This window comes from Hylobates moloch, unplaced genomic scaffold, assembly GCF_009828535.3.
Source record: "Hylobates moloch isolate HMO894 unplaced genomic scaffold, HMol_V3 SCAFFOLD_12, whole genome shotgun sequence".
In the NCBI taxonomy this organism is placed as follows: Eukaryota; Metazoa; Chordata; class Mammalia; order Primates; family Hylobatidae; genus Hylobates; species Hylobates moloch.
This window is the reverse complement of record NW_026652287.1, coordinates 57354899-57368443: the sequence shown is the minus strand read 5'-3', so window position 1 is coordinate 57368443 and position 13545 is coordinate 57354899. Positions and strand designations below refer to the sequence as shown.

The window sequence follows — 13545 nt, the reverse complement described above, 5'->3', positions numbered from 1 at the left end:
AGGAAAGAGAGAGTGGGAGAAGATGAGAGAGAGAGAGGGAGAGAGAGAGAAAGCTAGAGAGCAAGCCCGCAGGAGAGAACCCAGTGGGCACAGCATTCAGACAAGCTGAGCTCAGGATGCAGATTCAGCCTGGAGATACAGACCTGGGGGCATCAGTAGATTTTAAACCTCAGGGATGATTTGATCACCAGGGAGAATACCATAAGGTGGAAGCAAAGAGGCTGGGGTAGAAGTGGAACACTGGCCATCACCAAGTTTTATGGAGCAGCCACAAGAAAGAACCTTAGAGGCCCAGGAGGGAGTTGCAGAGAAAGGGAGGAGCAGCACATAGCAGGGCCGGGGCTCTGGGGAGAGCGGGACTCCAGCGCGGTGCAGGGCTCTGGCCCAGCTACACTGGCAGCGTCTTGGTGAGAAGAGCAAGGCGGCTCCTGCTGCGAGAGCGCTGCTAGTGGATGCTGAGACAGAGGCTAGGGTGCAAAGAGGCTGCCCTGAGCAAGGAGGGAGATCTTCTGGAAGTTTGACTGAGGTGCCCGTGGAGTTGAGGGAATAAGCTTTTGAGGTGGGGGGCGCTGAAGCCCACATAGGAGGCCTGCAAAGGAGTCAGGATGGGACAGGATTGGAGACTGTGAGGAGCCAGCCTGAGTGAGGAGGAGAACAGGCACCTCCTTAGGACAAAACCCGAGCAGAAGAGCTTTACAGGTGACATTGTTTGCAGGCGACGTTGAGGGCCAGAGGCAGAAGTTGAAGAAGTTCCTGTCTGGGGCTTCTCCTTTATCCCATGCCCGCTGTGGATTGGGATGGAGAGGATCTGGAGTAGGAGATGGAGTCGCTTTGGAGAGAGGAAAGCTCAGCAGGTGAGCAAGTGGCCAAGGAGAGCGAGGGAGAGCACAGGAGGACAGTGAGCTTCCTGGGCAGCTCCAGGACCCAGTGTGAGATCGCCCCGACATCTACCAGTGGGTCTGGCTGATGCAGGGCTAGAGTCTGGCTGGGCAGGCATGGCAGGAAGATGAGGATCTTCACAAGGGAGGGCTGACAAAGTAGGCCATGGCCCCTGGATGGTACGGGAAGGCTGTCAGTCCAGTGGGGGCGGGTGGGTGGCCCAGGGGGTGAGGCTGGAGACTGCAGTCTGTGAACGAAAGACGTGCGTGTTCATCCTCTGGCGTGTCTTAAGTGTTGGCCTGTTGGGGTGGTCATATACACGGTGGGCCTGGGCGTCAACATGGGCAGAGCAGTCGCACTTGGAAAGCCTGTCCTAAGGCTGCCTGGTGAGTCCCGCAGTGCTTGAGAGCCCTTTTCTCAGTACTGGCATCGGCCGTGAGTTTCTGATGGAAAGAGCCTGGCTTCCTGGAGAGCGGCACCAGCGCTTTTATGGACTGTTGCTTCAGGTGGAACGTGGAGTAATTATTTTCTTATGACTGTTTGTAGATATAATTGTGTCCTTGCTACTCAGGAATTTATGTTCAGAAAATAATTACTATTGGATTAACTGCATTGACAATCCTTTAATTCCACTATCAACACTGCTTGTATTTAAGCCGAGCTTCCTCCTTGCCAATCTGATGTGTCTGTTACAATAAGCTTTTTAACTCAATTATTGTCTCAGTCACAATCAAATTATCTGTAATATGATGTAATTACTTTTTTTTATTAGGCAAAACTGGGGATCCTGAGCTGCGAACGCCTAGCATAGCTCTGAGAAGTGATTAAAACAAACCCGCAGGCCTTTCTACGATACGAGTGTGTTTTTCAAAAGTCCGGTTTGAAACCCAGATCCTCCACTCAGGGCCTAAAAATGTATCCCTTGTGCCAAATTCACCTCCTGCAGGAAGGCTTCGTTACCCTTAAGTCAGCCGGCTGTGCGTGGTTTCTCTTCAGCCTCCCGGCCCTTGGATATGGGATTTATGTTTCTCTGTACCTGACGCCGCTTGACTTCGCAGCTCCCCCCAGCCAATCCCATGTGGACCTCACTGGTAGACTGGACTGTGAGGCTTCCACCCGTAAAGGAATTCACGCTGGCAGAGCCCCTCCAGAGAAAGGCACTGTTAGGACTGAATTGTGATTGGGTAAAGTTGTAGGGGTAGAAAAACTCCACCTCTGTCCTCTTAGGGTCCCAGCTGGGCCTGACAATTAAATGGACATAACATAGACTAATAAGAGAAAAGCGTAATGCAGGATTTATGTAGCATGGGAGCCCTCCTGCAGAAATGAAGACCCGCAGAAGCAGGGAGTCAGTTACTCAGAGATTGGACGGGACAAAGAGCAGCGCTGTGAAGAAGCAACTGAAGTCTGTGGGGAAGCTTAGAGGATGGAGCGATGCTAATGAGGTACTCGCAGTATGCTGTCTGTTTGGACTTTTCGCTTCCGAAGATAAGGACGTTGCTTTCCCTTCTAGGGTGGAGAGGGCACCTTTCTCATTGGAATTTCATCTCAAGGTACAGCATGGAGGTCACTGTGATCTTTTTGCATCTGCTGTTTCTCAAGAGTCTTTAGCTGAAATTGTCAATATGCCAGAAGATCCTGTTTTAACCCCTTCAAAGTCCTAATCCCCAGGACCTCAGAATGTGAACACATTTGGAGATAGGATCTTTACTGAGGTTAAGGGTTAAGTTACAGAGATTAAGCTAAAACAAGGTCAGGAGGGAGGGCCCTAATTCAACATGACTGATGTCCTTATGAGAAAGGGGAATTTGGACACAGCTGTGGACACAAGGAAGACAAGGAAAGACAGAGAGAGGAGGCGGCCACCTGTAAGCTGGGGAGAAAGGCCTCAGAGAGACCCAGCCCTGCCAACACCTTGATGTCAGACTTCCACCATCGAGAACTGTGAGAAAATCCATTCCTGGCTGGGCACGGTGGCTCATGCCTGTAATCCCAGCACTTTGGGAGGCCGAGGTGGGAGGATCGCTTGCACTCAGGAGTTTGAGACCAGCCTGCACCAAAAAGCAAGATATCGTTTTTACAAATAATTGGAAAAAAAAAAAGCCGGATGTGTTGGCACATGCCTGTAATCCCAATTACTTGGGAGGCTGAGGCAGGAGGACTGGTTGAGCCCAGGAGTTTGAGGCTGTCATGAGCTGGGATAACACCACTGCTCTCCCACCTGGGCAAAAGAGTGAGACCCTTACCCAAATAAATAAATAAATAAATCCTGTTACAGAGACCTAGGAAACAAATACAGGCACTTAACTCTAATGGTTAAAAACACAGCACTGGAATCAGGGTGCCTGAGTCTTAATCCCGGTGCAGTTACTTATTAGCACCGGGCAGTTTAATCATATGCCTTAGTTTTCTCATCCTGAGAGTAGGACTAATCATCACATCCACCTTGGAGGGTTGATGTTTATATGAAGAGCTGAACATTGTGGCTGGAATATAGCACACATTAGACATGCATTAATTTTTACTGTGCATCAGATGTTGTGCTGAGTACCTTACTGAGTAAATCCTCACCATGGTCTTATGAAGTCAGGGCTTTTATTTTTCTATGAGGAAACTGAGATAGAGAGAAGTTAAAGAAGGGGTGGAGTGGGGACCTTGACCCCAAGTCTATGCTTACAAATGGTGGATTGCCTCATGCCAGTCTAGGGGGGGCACAAGGTATGATTATGGGGTGACTGTTGTCTTTTTAAATAAAAATATCCCCTTTTTTGTAGTTTGAGTTTTAATTTCATTTTAGTTCACATACACATGAATTCAATCTCAAATAAAATTTAAACATAGATAAAGAATTCAAATACAGATCGAGATAAATGTCCGCCTTCAGGAAGAGGCTGGCAAAAACACATACAATTTACTCTCTCAATCAAGTGTACAGTGTTCAATGAGTAGAGAGTTTCAGTTTTCCAAGATGAAAAAGTTCCAGAGACCCGCCTGGCATTCACCACTGATGTGTTTAGAAGCTTCCTACTGTCTCGGTAAGAAAGCTCCTAAGACTGTTGTTCTGTGATAGTGGATTTCCTGGGCTGAGATCCAGGGCGGGGCAAATGCAGCGGTTCCCACCTTCTCTTAAGGGCTGCAATGCCCCGATGGAGAGTTCTGGTTGCCCCAGGGCCTTTTGCCAGCCGCTGGCCCACAGCTCTGTCTGCCTTTGTGTAATAGGCAGGGCTGGGTGTGGACATCAGGGTCTGAAGCCAAGCCCTGGCACTGCACACATGTGGCCTGGGCAGATCCCACTCTGTGCTATGTTGCCCACTAATGGTTTTCTGATTTTAGCCTGACGACCAGTTTTTACACCATGCATCCTTTTGTCTTTTTTGTTTCAAGAAAATAAAATCTCTCACAAGCAGACTGCCACCCACTGTGGCAGGGATGCTCCTCTCTGTTCCCACACGCTCCGCTTGGAGGGAGGCACACAGTAGACCCCTCAGAAGAATGTGTCCGTGAGTTTATTCCTCCTGCACTATCCAATATGGCGAGGTGTGGTGGTTCAAAGTTAAATGTAAATTATTTAAAATTAATGGCCAGGAGCCAGACCCAGGCTGCCTCACTCACCTTGTGACCACTGAATCTCTGCTGGTCCTGCCATTGAACGGAGACGCTTCAGGGCACCAGGCAGATGGGATGGTTTGAGACGTCGGTGGTGGCAGTGGTTCCAAGGATGCTGGCATCTGTCAAGATAATTGCGCTGTACGCTTCTAGGTGATTCTATGGACATTATACTTCAGAAAGCTGATTTAAAAAGTGAAATGTCCCTCCCTGCCAAAAAGTAAAGAAAATCTTTTATTTGGAGCCCCAAACTGACCTAGAGCAAACTATTGTCAGAAGAATGAAACCAACTGATTCCTAAGTAGGTGGCGCCACTCACAGCGCTTAGGAAGCCCCAGAAAGTGAAAGGCAGGATTTCCTGGTCCCTGAGGAGTTAAAGAGAGGGAAGCAGAGCACCAGCCTTGGGTACCCAGACCACGGGCCAGCGCCTCCCACTCCAGACACTCATCAAGTCCTTCCTCACCACACACAGTGCTGGGCACAATGGGAGCCTCACAGGGACGGAGATGGAGCTTGTGGATAGGTGTGTATCGAGGGGTGTGTGAGCGTCTATGTGTGTGTGCTAGGTGTATGTGTAAGTTAGATGGGTATGTGTGTGCTAGGTGTATGTGTAAGTTAGATGGGTATGTATGTGCAGGTATATGTGTATATATATGTGCCAGTAGTGTGCATATGAATTAGGCAGGCATATGTGTGAATGTGCATGTGTATATGTGTGTTAGGTGTGTGTGTGTTAGGTGGGTGTATGTGTGTATGTGTATATATGTGTGTGAGGTGTGTGTGTGAGTTAGGTGGGTGTATGTGTATATATTTTTGTTGGGGTGTGTGAGTGAGTTAGGTGGGTGTATGTGTGTATGTGTATATATGTGCATTAGGTGTGTGTGTGTGAGTTAAGTGGGTGTATGTGTATATATGTGTGTTAGTGGGGTGTGTGTGTGAGTTAGGTGGGTTTATGTGTATATATGTGTGTTAGGGGTGTGTGTGAGTTAGGTGGGTGTATGTGTGTATGTATATATATGTGTGTTAGGAGTGTGTGTGAGTCATGTGGGTGTATGTGTGTATATGTGTGTTAGGTGTGTGTGTGTTAGGTGGGTATATGTCTGTATGTGTACATATGTGTGCTCGGTGTGTGTGTGTGTCAGGCAGGTGTATGTGTGAATGTGCATGTGTCTATGTGTGCTAGGTGCATATGTGAGCTAGGTGGGTGTATGTGTGCAGGTACATGTGTACATATGTGTGTTAGGGGTGTGTGCGCAAGGAGAGGGTAACGGAGAATAATGTTACTTGGGAATCCGAGGTACATTCCACAGGGAAGCCCCACTGGCCTTCAAGTTATGTAAATCCATCAACCAGAAAATCACTGATGTTTTCGGGAAGACACATCACTAATTACCGTAATGCCCACATTTGTGAGGCATTTAGCACCTGTGCTAAGTGCTGGGTAAACTGCAAAGGTATTAATCCCCACGGCAGCCCTGCCAGGCAGATGTCATTATCTCGTTTTGTGACTTGGAACCTGGGTTTCTCGAAGAGAGTCCCTCAGCTGGAGCCTGCACATCCAGGCAGCGGTAGGGCCGGATGTTCGATGCTGGGCTCCTGACCCTCAGCTGCTTCTCAGCCCCAGCCCGGGAGCTTAGATTCTGGCTTTGTTCAGTGGCTGCAGGGACCGAGGGCAGTTTCCAGTTCCTTCCTTCCAACGCCCTTCCTCCTCACCTGTCAGAATCCTTCATGGCCCTCAACATTTGGCGTGCGGGAAGATCAGCTGGGACCTTCTTAAACAACAATTCCCACCCCCTCCTAAGCCACTCTGACTTGCAGGGATGGGCTCAGGGCCGGGAATCAGCATTCTAGCGTGAGCCTTTCCCGACACTCCGTGCTGGTCTTGGGAGAACATCACCCTGGGGATTCCACTGCACCTGGTGCCAGCCTGGCTTTTATCCAAAGGATGCACGGGGATGCCCCTGGCTGCTGTTTACAGAATAGACTCAGCCACAATGGAGGAAGCAGAAAGACCTCTCCGGAGGCCACAGCAGCCATCCAGTTGGGACAGGACAGAGATACATTGAAGCAATGGAAGTGGTTGGATTGGACAGAAACTTCGCCAGTGATGCTGACATGTTGTGAATGACGTGGAAAGAGAATGAAACCACTGCTGACTTCAGGTTTCTTCTGGCCATTAGGTGGAGATGGTGACACTGATGGGGGTACCATGCACCAGGATGAGTGGTTTAGGAGAGGGGAGAACACAGTGGTTGGTTTGGGGTGTGTTTCAAGAGAGTGTGTGAGGAAGACAAGGAGAGCCTGACTTTAGGGGAGACGGGTGCTTCACTGGGAAGGGGTGAAAAATATTTGAGAAGTTGGGTGGCAAATTTGTAGAGGAGACTGGGCCAAGAAGAAAGAGCAAACAGCCCAAGGAGGGAAGGGATCAGAGGAGATGATGTAAAATGTTGGTGCAGATTTAAAGTATTGCTGGGCGATGAAAAGAGCAGAGGTCAGGAGTCTTGGGTGGAGTCCTACCCCTCCTGCACCAGGCCCCTTGGCTGCTGTAAGCTCAGGGTTTCTCCAACTATAAAAGCGAGGCAACACCCGTGCTATGGCTCTGGCAGGGCTGTGGTGAGAATCAACATCATACAGCATTCAAAACACCCCAGAGGGTGTGTTGCTATGAGCAGAACTTTCCCAGCGCCCTTTGGGGTTTCTGCTATTGACCCCAGGGGTTACCTTGGGTGCAGGGCCCTGAACTCTTTTGGCAGAATGAACTCTTTTAGCCCCTGGGAGGCAATGACAGCCCTGTGGGAAGCAAGTGGGCTTCAAGATGATGTGCTGCTTTCCAAATCCAGCTCAAAGCCAGGTGCCAGGGCTCACACCTGTAATTCCAGCACTCTGGGAGGCCAAGGTGGGAGAATCACCTAAGCCTAGGAGTTGGAGATCAGCCTGGGCAACATAGAGAGACCTCGCCTGTAGAAAAATTAAAACAAATTGGGCATGTTGGTAAGTGCCTGTATTCTCAGCTTTTCAGGAGGCTGAGGCAGGAGGACGGCTTGAGCTCAGGAGATTGAGGCTGTAGTGAGCCATGATTGAACCACTGCACTCCAGCCTGGGCAACAAAGTGAGACACTGTTTCTATAAAAATTTTTTTTTAATTAGCTGAGTACAGTGGCACACACCTGTGATCCCAGCTACAGGGGAGACTGAGGTGGGAGGATCGCTTGAACCCAGGAGGTAGAGGCTGCAGTGAGCCATGATCACACCACCGCACTCCAGCCTAGGCGACAGAGTGAGACCTTGTCTCTAAAAATAAAAATAAAAATAAAAATAAAATGTCCAGCTCTGCGTCTGGGTGACCTTGGGCCACTTTTCACCTCTTCAGAGCCTCCGGGTCATCTTCTGTAGATGGAGAAAATCCATACCATCCTGATCTTCATGACACATCTCTTGGGTGCAGGAAACAGAAATCTACTTGGGCTCACTCCAGTAAACAAAGATTTATTTAAAAGAATGGACGTGCCTCACAGAGCCCATTAGAGTGGAAGCGCCGTGGACAGGGAGTACTGCACACAGGGCCCTGGAACAAGGCCACAAGGCCTGGCCCCCAGCAGCACCCAGTACAATAGAACATCCATGGTATCAGTGCAGCTATGGGAAGGTGGGATCTCAGGAAGGCTGGGAGCTGAGCGCTGGAATCTGTCTGGAGCTTTGGTGATCAACAGCTCCATCCCACACCCCGCTCTCTTCCTTATCCTCTCTGTATATTTGCTGGTTAATTTTCCTCTCTCTGTAGGTAGGAAACCTGGAGCTCCCATCCGCAAGTACCAGCCCAGGCTTGTGTGGCCGGGGCCTGCCTCTCAATGGCCTCTATGTATTTCTGAGCCCAGTTCCCCATCCCCCAGAAAGAGAATGTAAGTGGCCCAGGCTGAATGAGCGTCCACTTGGTTACAACTAGAGGAGAGCTCCCTGGCATTGACAGAGGCTCCTCAGGCTGGAGGAGGGGCATCCTCTCTAGAAAATGAGCTGGGGGAAGGTGCTACATCCCTGTTATGTAAATTTGACCAATGGGCCATTTTACAAAGCCACGTAGAGCTGTGTGTGGCACATAGTAGGTGCTCAGGGAATAGGAGCTATGTTCTGAGTGGCCAGGAGTCTCAGGACCTCTGTAGGTGGGATCTTCAGCTCATTTCTCATCTCTGCATACCTGGCTGGTGACTCTGTGTGTGTGTGTGTGTGTGTGTGTGTGTGTGTGTGTGTGTGTGTTGTGTGTGTGTGTGTGTGTGTGTGTGTGTGTGTGTGTGTGTGTGTTTGTGTGCATGTGTGTGTGTGTGTGTGTGTCTGGTGTGTGTGGGGGGGGAAGGGAGGAGAGCTGTCACTCCCAGGGTCTTGAGACCACAAATTCAGCAAAGTCCTCTCAGCTGGCAGCCTGATAAAACATGTGTTAGTTCCCACATTTTGGAGCCCAGTTCCAGCCCAGATCTGATTTAAGAAGCTTTTGAGTAGGTACTGTGGCTCATGCCTGTAATCTCAGCACTTTGTGTGGCCAGGGTGGGAGGAGGATTTCTTGAGGCCAGAAGTTCCAGACCAGCCTGGGCAACACGACAAAGCCCCATCTCAACTAAAAATAAAATAAAATAATTAGCTGGGTATGGTGGCACAAACCTGTAGTTATAGCTGCTGTGGCGGCTGAGGTGGGAGCATTACCTGAGCCCAGGAGTTAGAGGCTACAGTGAGCTATGATCATGCTCAGATGAGCTTTCACTTTCTCTGCGAAGGAGACAAGTTAAAAAAAAAAAAAAAGCAGTGGCTTTCACAGTTACAAGCAGAACCAGGGACATGATATACCACTTCACCGCAGCCACATCTCATGGACTTCCCTCCCCTCTTAATACTACAAATTCCAAATACTTTACTCATGGAAATAACATCCTTGATTAAGTTGGCTGATCATCATATAACTTATTCTGGGTCTCTATATAATTTATTCATATCATCATTCAACATTCTACAGTTAAATCCTATCCCCAGCCCCACGAATGCGAGTCCTTCATAGCAGATGAGTGAGGACTGGGCTGTCCTGAGGTGACATTCTTGCTACCGCCTGGAGCATATGTTATACATGAGAATTAATAAGTATGAAGTTCAGAATATATCTAGGTATTGCATCATATGGTGTTTTTCATTTGTTTGTTTGTTTTTGATGGAGTTTCACTCTTGTTGCCCAGGCTGGAGTGTAATGGCCCGATCTCGGCTCACCACAACCTCTGCCTCCTGGGTTCAAGTGATTTTCCTGCCTCAGCCTCCCAAGTAGCTGGGATTACAGGCATGCAGCACCATGCCCGGCTAATTTTTGTATTTTTAGTACATACAGGGCTTCTATATGTTGGTCGGGCTAGTCTCGAACTCCTGACCTTAGGTGATCCACCCTCCTCAGCCTCCCAAAGTGCTGGGATTACAGGCGTGAGCCACCGCGCCCGGCCCCATCATATGTATTTTATGAGAATTCTACCTTGAGTGTTGAGAAAGAGACTGAGAGAGAGAGAATTCTCGTTCAAGCCATCGGAGTCATGGAGGCGTTTCTATCAATAGCTCTCTGTAAACTGAAAATAAAATCCTAAGCCCCTACCAGCTGAGTACCTCTTCTTGGCCTAGGGGACCCCAGAAAAATCTTAGAAAATGAGTGTCTGACCATGACAGGAAGGGAGGCCAGACATGCCTCGTTACACTCCCTCCCTTTTGGAGTTTAGACAAAACCACTGCTTGGCATTCATGCTAAAATAGAGATCATAATAAGACTGACAGAGCGGACCCTTTGTGACAATAAGATACCAATTATAAACAGCATCTAAGGCCACGCCAGACAAGGGGTAAGCCATGCACCCCTACAGGTCACTCTGACCCAGTAGTTTGGTTAACAAACTTCCTTAACTTAAAACATTTTTCTCTGCTAACTCCAAATTTTTAGACAAAGCTCTACTCCTTTAATCAGTTGCAAATTAAAGAATCTCTAGGCCCACTGATGATCTATAAGTCCCTGCTTCAAGATATTCCACCTTTTGGGGCTGATTCAAAATACACCTTCCACGTATTAATTCATGTCTTCACTAGCAATTCCAGCCTGCCTGAAATGTACAAAACTAAACTGTAATCCAACTGTCCTGGATGCACTCTCTCAGGACCTCTTAAGACTGCGTTTCCTGGGCCATGGTCACTCATACTTGCTCAGAATAAACCTCTGAAAAATATCTTACAGAGTTTGATTTTTCCATCAACAGCTCCATCAGTTAGCCAGGAGATGAGGAAGTTACCTTGCTGATCTCTCTTCCAGTCCTCAGTCCCATGCATCTTCCATGGCCTGGGGATCTCTAGATTTGGGGGTCCTGAGGCTGCAGGTATGGACCGGTGGGCCTGGCTGATGGAGCGGTGGCAGGTGGGGCTCCTCTGCAGCATGTTCAAATCTGTGGCAGATGTGACCCTGCTAAACATTTCCCTTTTCTGCTTCTTGAATTTTTAAATTTTTTTATTTATTTTATATTTTAGAGACAGAATTTCACTCTGTTGCCCAGGCTGGAGTGCTGTAGTGTCATCGTGACTCACTGCAATCTCTGAACTCCTGGGCTCAAGCAATCCTCCTGCCTCAGCCTCCCGAGTAGCTAGGCCCACAGGAGATGGGGTCTTGCTATGTTGCTCAGGCTGGTCTTGAACTGCTGGGCTCAAGAGATTCTCCCATCTTGGCTTCCCAAAATGCTGGGATTACAGATGTAAGCCACTGCACCCGGCCACATTTTCTGACTTTCGCAGGTGAGAGCGGGAGAGCTTGGTGCAAACCTCAGCATTACAGACATCTGCAAGCACTTTCCAGCAGGCTGCTGGCTTCCTACGGCTAAGTCCCTTTTCCCTGGGGTAGTGGTGGTCTCTGATCCACAGAATGTCAGCTGTTCAAGTGGGAAAGCCTGGGCCCAGAACTGAGAAAAGGCCTTTTCCAAGTCCCAGAGTGAGCTGCTAAGTGAGATGGAACAAAACCTTCACCTCTGGCTTCTTCTCAGCCAAGCCCACATTCATTTTCCCCGTTTGACATTTTTGACTGGAGGTTCCAACTAAAAATAGTGACCCAGTTACACACAAGGACTAGGAAACTCACCCTCCGGCCCTGGTGGCTGCATCATCTCGGCTTCACTCTGCGGGGCGTCCATCCCTCTCCAGCTGCCTCTGCAGTGTCAGGATGATTGAAAACAAAAGGAGACAGTGCTGAGACATGCCAGGCTTTATCACAGCATTCAAAAGGATTCAGCATTCAACCTCCAGCCTGGCCATTCAATGCCAGATTATCAGCAGCTCTGAAGACGGCGCTCAAGAGCCTTCATCAGGAGTGCACAGCAAGGCCTGAGCTGGTCATGAAAGTGAAGGTCCTACCATGTGGGCTGGGTGATGGGGGAGCACAAAGAAAGAGGGTGGGGGTGCGGTCACGTTGAACTAGCCTGGGCAGCAGCCTGTTTAGTAAAAGTCAGTGGGCACACAGAGCTAATGCCTGAGCTTTTCATTCAAGACCACAAGGTCCCATCAGGGGTTCAGGCACCCAATGTTAGGAATTCTCCTTAAAGGTGGCCCCCAGCCCTCCCAGCCTGTCTTCCCCGAGCATACCTGAGCAACATCTTCATTGTATTTTAGTCCTGAGATGGGGAAGGGGCCCCCTCTTAGGGGCCTAATGAGCCTCCCCAAGCATGAAAATAAAGAAAACTCCTGAGTTCCTTGAAGGGAAATTCCAGGCACCTAGGTAGGCCTGAGAAGTAAATAAGCAAGAAAGCAATTGTCATCTAAAGCCAAGGAAATAATCCAGAGATTTTTGGTTTCTCTACAGAAATGAAAGATAACATCTCAACATACGTCCCTGAGTTCTTTCACACACCCAGACCCCACCACAGACTCCTGTGGGATTCGCTGACAGGTAGACCTCGGATAAGGGGGAGCTGCAGACAGAACTCTGACCACATTGTTCTTTGTTCTAAGTTTATTCGTGAGAGGCTTGGTGGGAGTCACCCCTGTCCCCTGGCCAGTTAACATGTTTTTCTGCTGATCCCCAATTTTTAAACAAAGCTTCTCTTCCTTAACTAATCGCAAATCAGAAAATCTTTGAATCCACCTATCACCTGTAAGCTCCTCCCCTAAAGATGCCCCCACTCTTTTAGGCCAAAATCAATGTATACCCTCCATATATTGATTTCTGATTTTGCCTGTGGCTTCTGCTCTTCTGAAGTTTACCGATTGATTGATTGATTGACTGATTTTCAGTCTTGCTCTGTCTCAGGCTGCAGGGCACTGGCGTGACCTAGGCTCACTGCAACCTTTGCCTCCCAGATTCAAGCAATTCTCCCACTTCAGCCTCCCAAGTAGCTGGGACTACAGGCATGTGCCACCACACCTGGCTGATTTTTGTATTTTTAGTAGAGACAAGGTTTTACCATGTTGGTCAGGCTGGCTCGAACTCCCAACCTCCAGTGATCTGCCTGCCTCAGCCTCCCAAATTGCTGGGATTACAGATGACAGCCACTGCACCCAGCCTACCTTTAAACACCTTCACCCTCAAGCCATCCGGGAGGTCAAGATCTAAGCAGTAGCTTCCAGATCCTCCTTGTTTGGTGCCCTGCAAAGAAACACTTTCCTTTTTATTGCTGTGAAACCTCGGTGTGGCTGTCGGGTTTTGCTCACCTAGCGAGTGGACCCCAGTTCGGCTCTGTAACAGTGACTCTCAGCGCTCAGGGCTTCCTGAGGATAAGGGCTGCAGAGCTGCTCTCTCCCTCCCCAGGGCTAGCTCAGGGTCTCCCGTCTGAACCACATGCTTTGTTCTGTCTATCACAGTTGTTTTTCTATATTAGAAGAGAGGCTGCTTCCCACCTTCCTACTCACATTTGTGGGTGTCCTCCCGAGACCATCCCACACTTTGCTTAAGGCGTGGGGCTGGGCAGGAGAAAGGCGAACCATGAACTTCCAAGAGATCCATCTGCCCCCACAATTTGGAGCTTGGGGGATTCTCTGACTCCATTCCTTTGGGTGAGGGGAACACGTGTTTAGTCA

At 49.0% G+C, this 13545-nt stretch overlaps 1 long non-coding RNA gene across 1 annotated transcript; it reads right to left on the bottom strand.

Annotated features, from left to right (window-relative positions):
- Window positions 1-1484: 1484 nt before the first annotated feature.
- Window positions 1485-13246, bottom strand: LOC116479621 (uncharacterized). The gene is made up of 5 exons (XR_004251017.2): window positions 13180-13246; window positions 12115-12253; window positions 11615-11682; window positions 4492-4695; window positions 1485-2930 (listed from the first exon to the last, which is right to left on the bottom strand). It is a non-coding gene; the product is annotated as an uncharacterized LOC116479621 (long non-coding RNA).
- Between the last annotated feature and the right edge of the window lie 299 nt (window positions 13247-13545).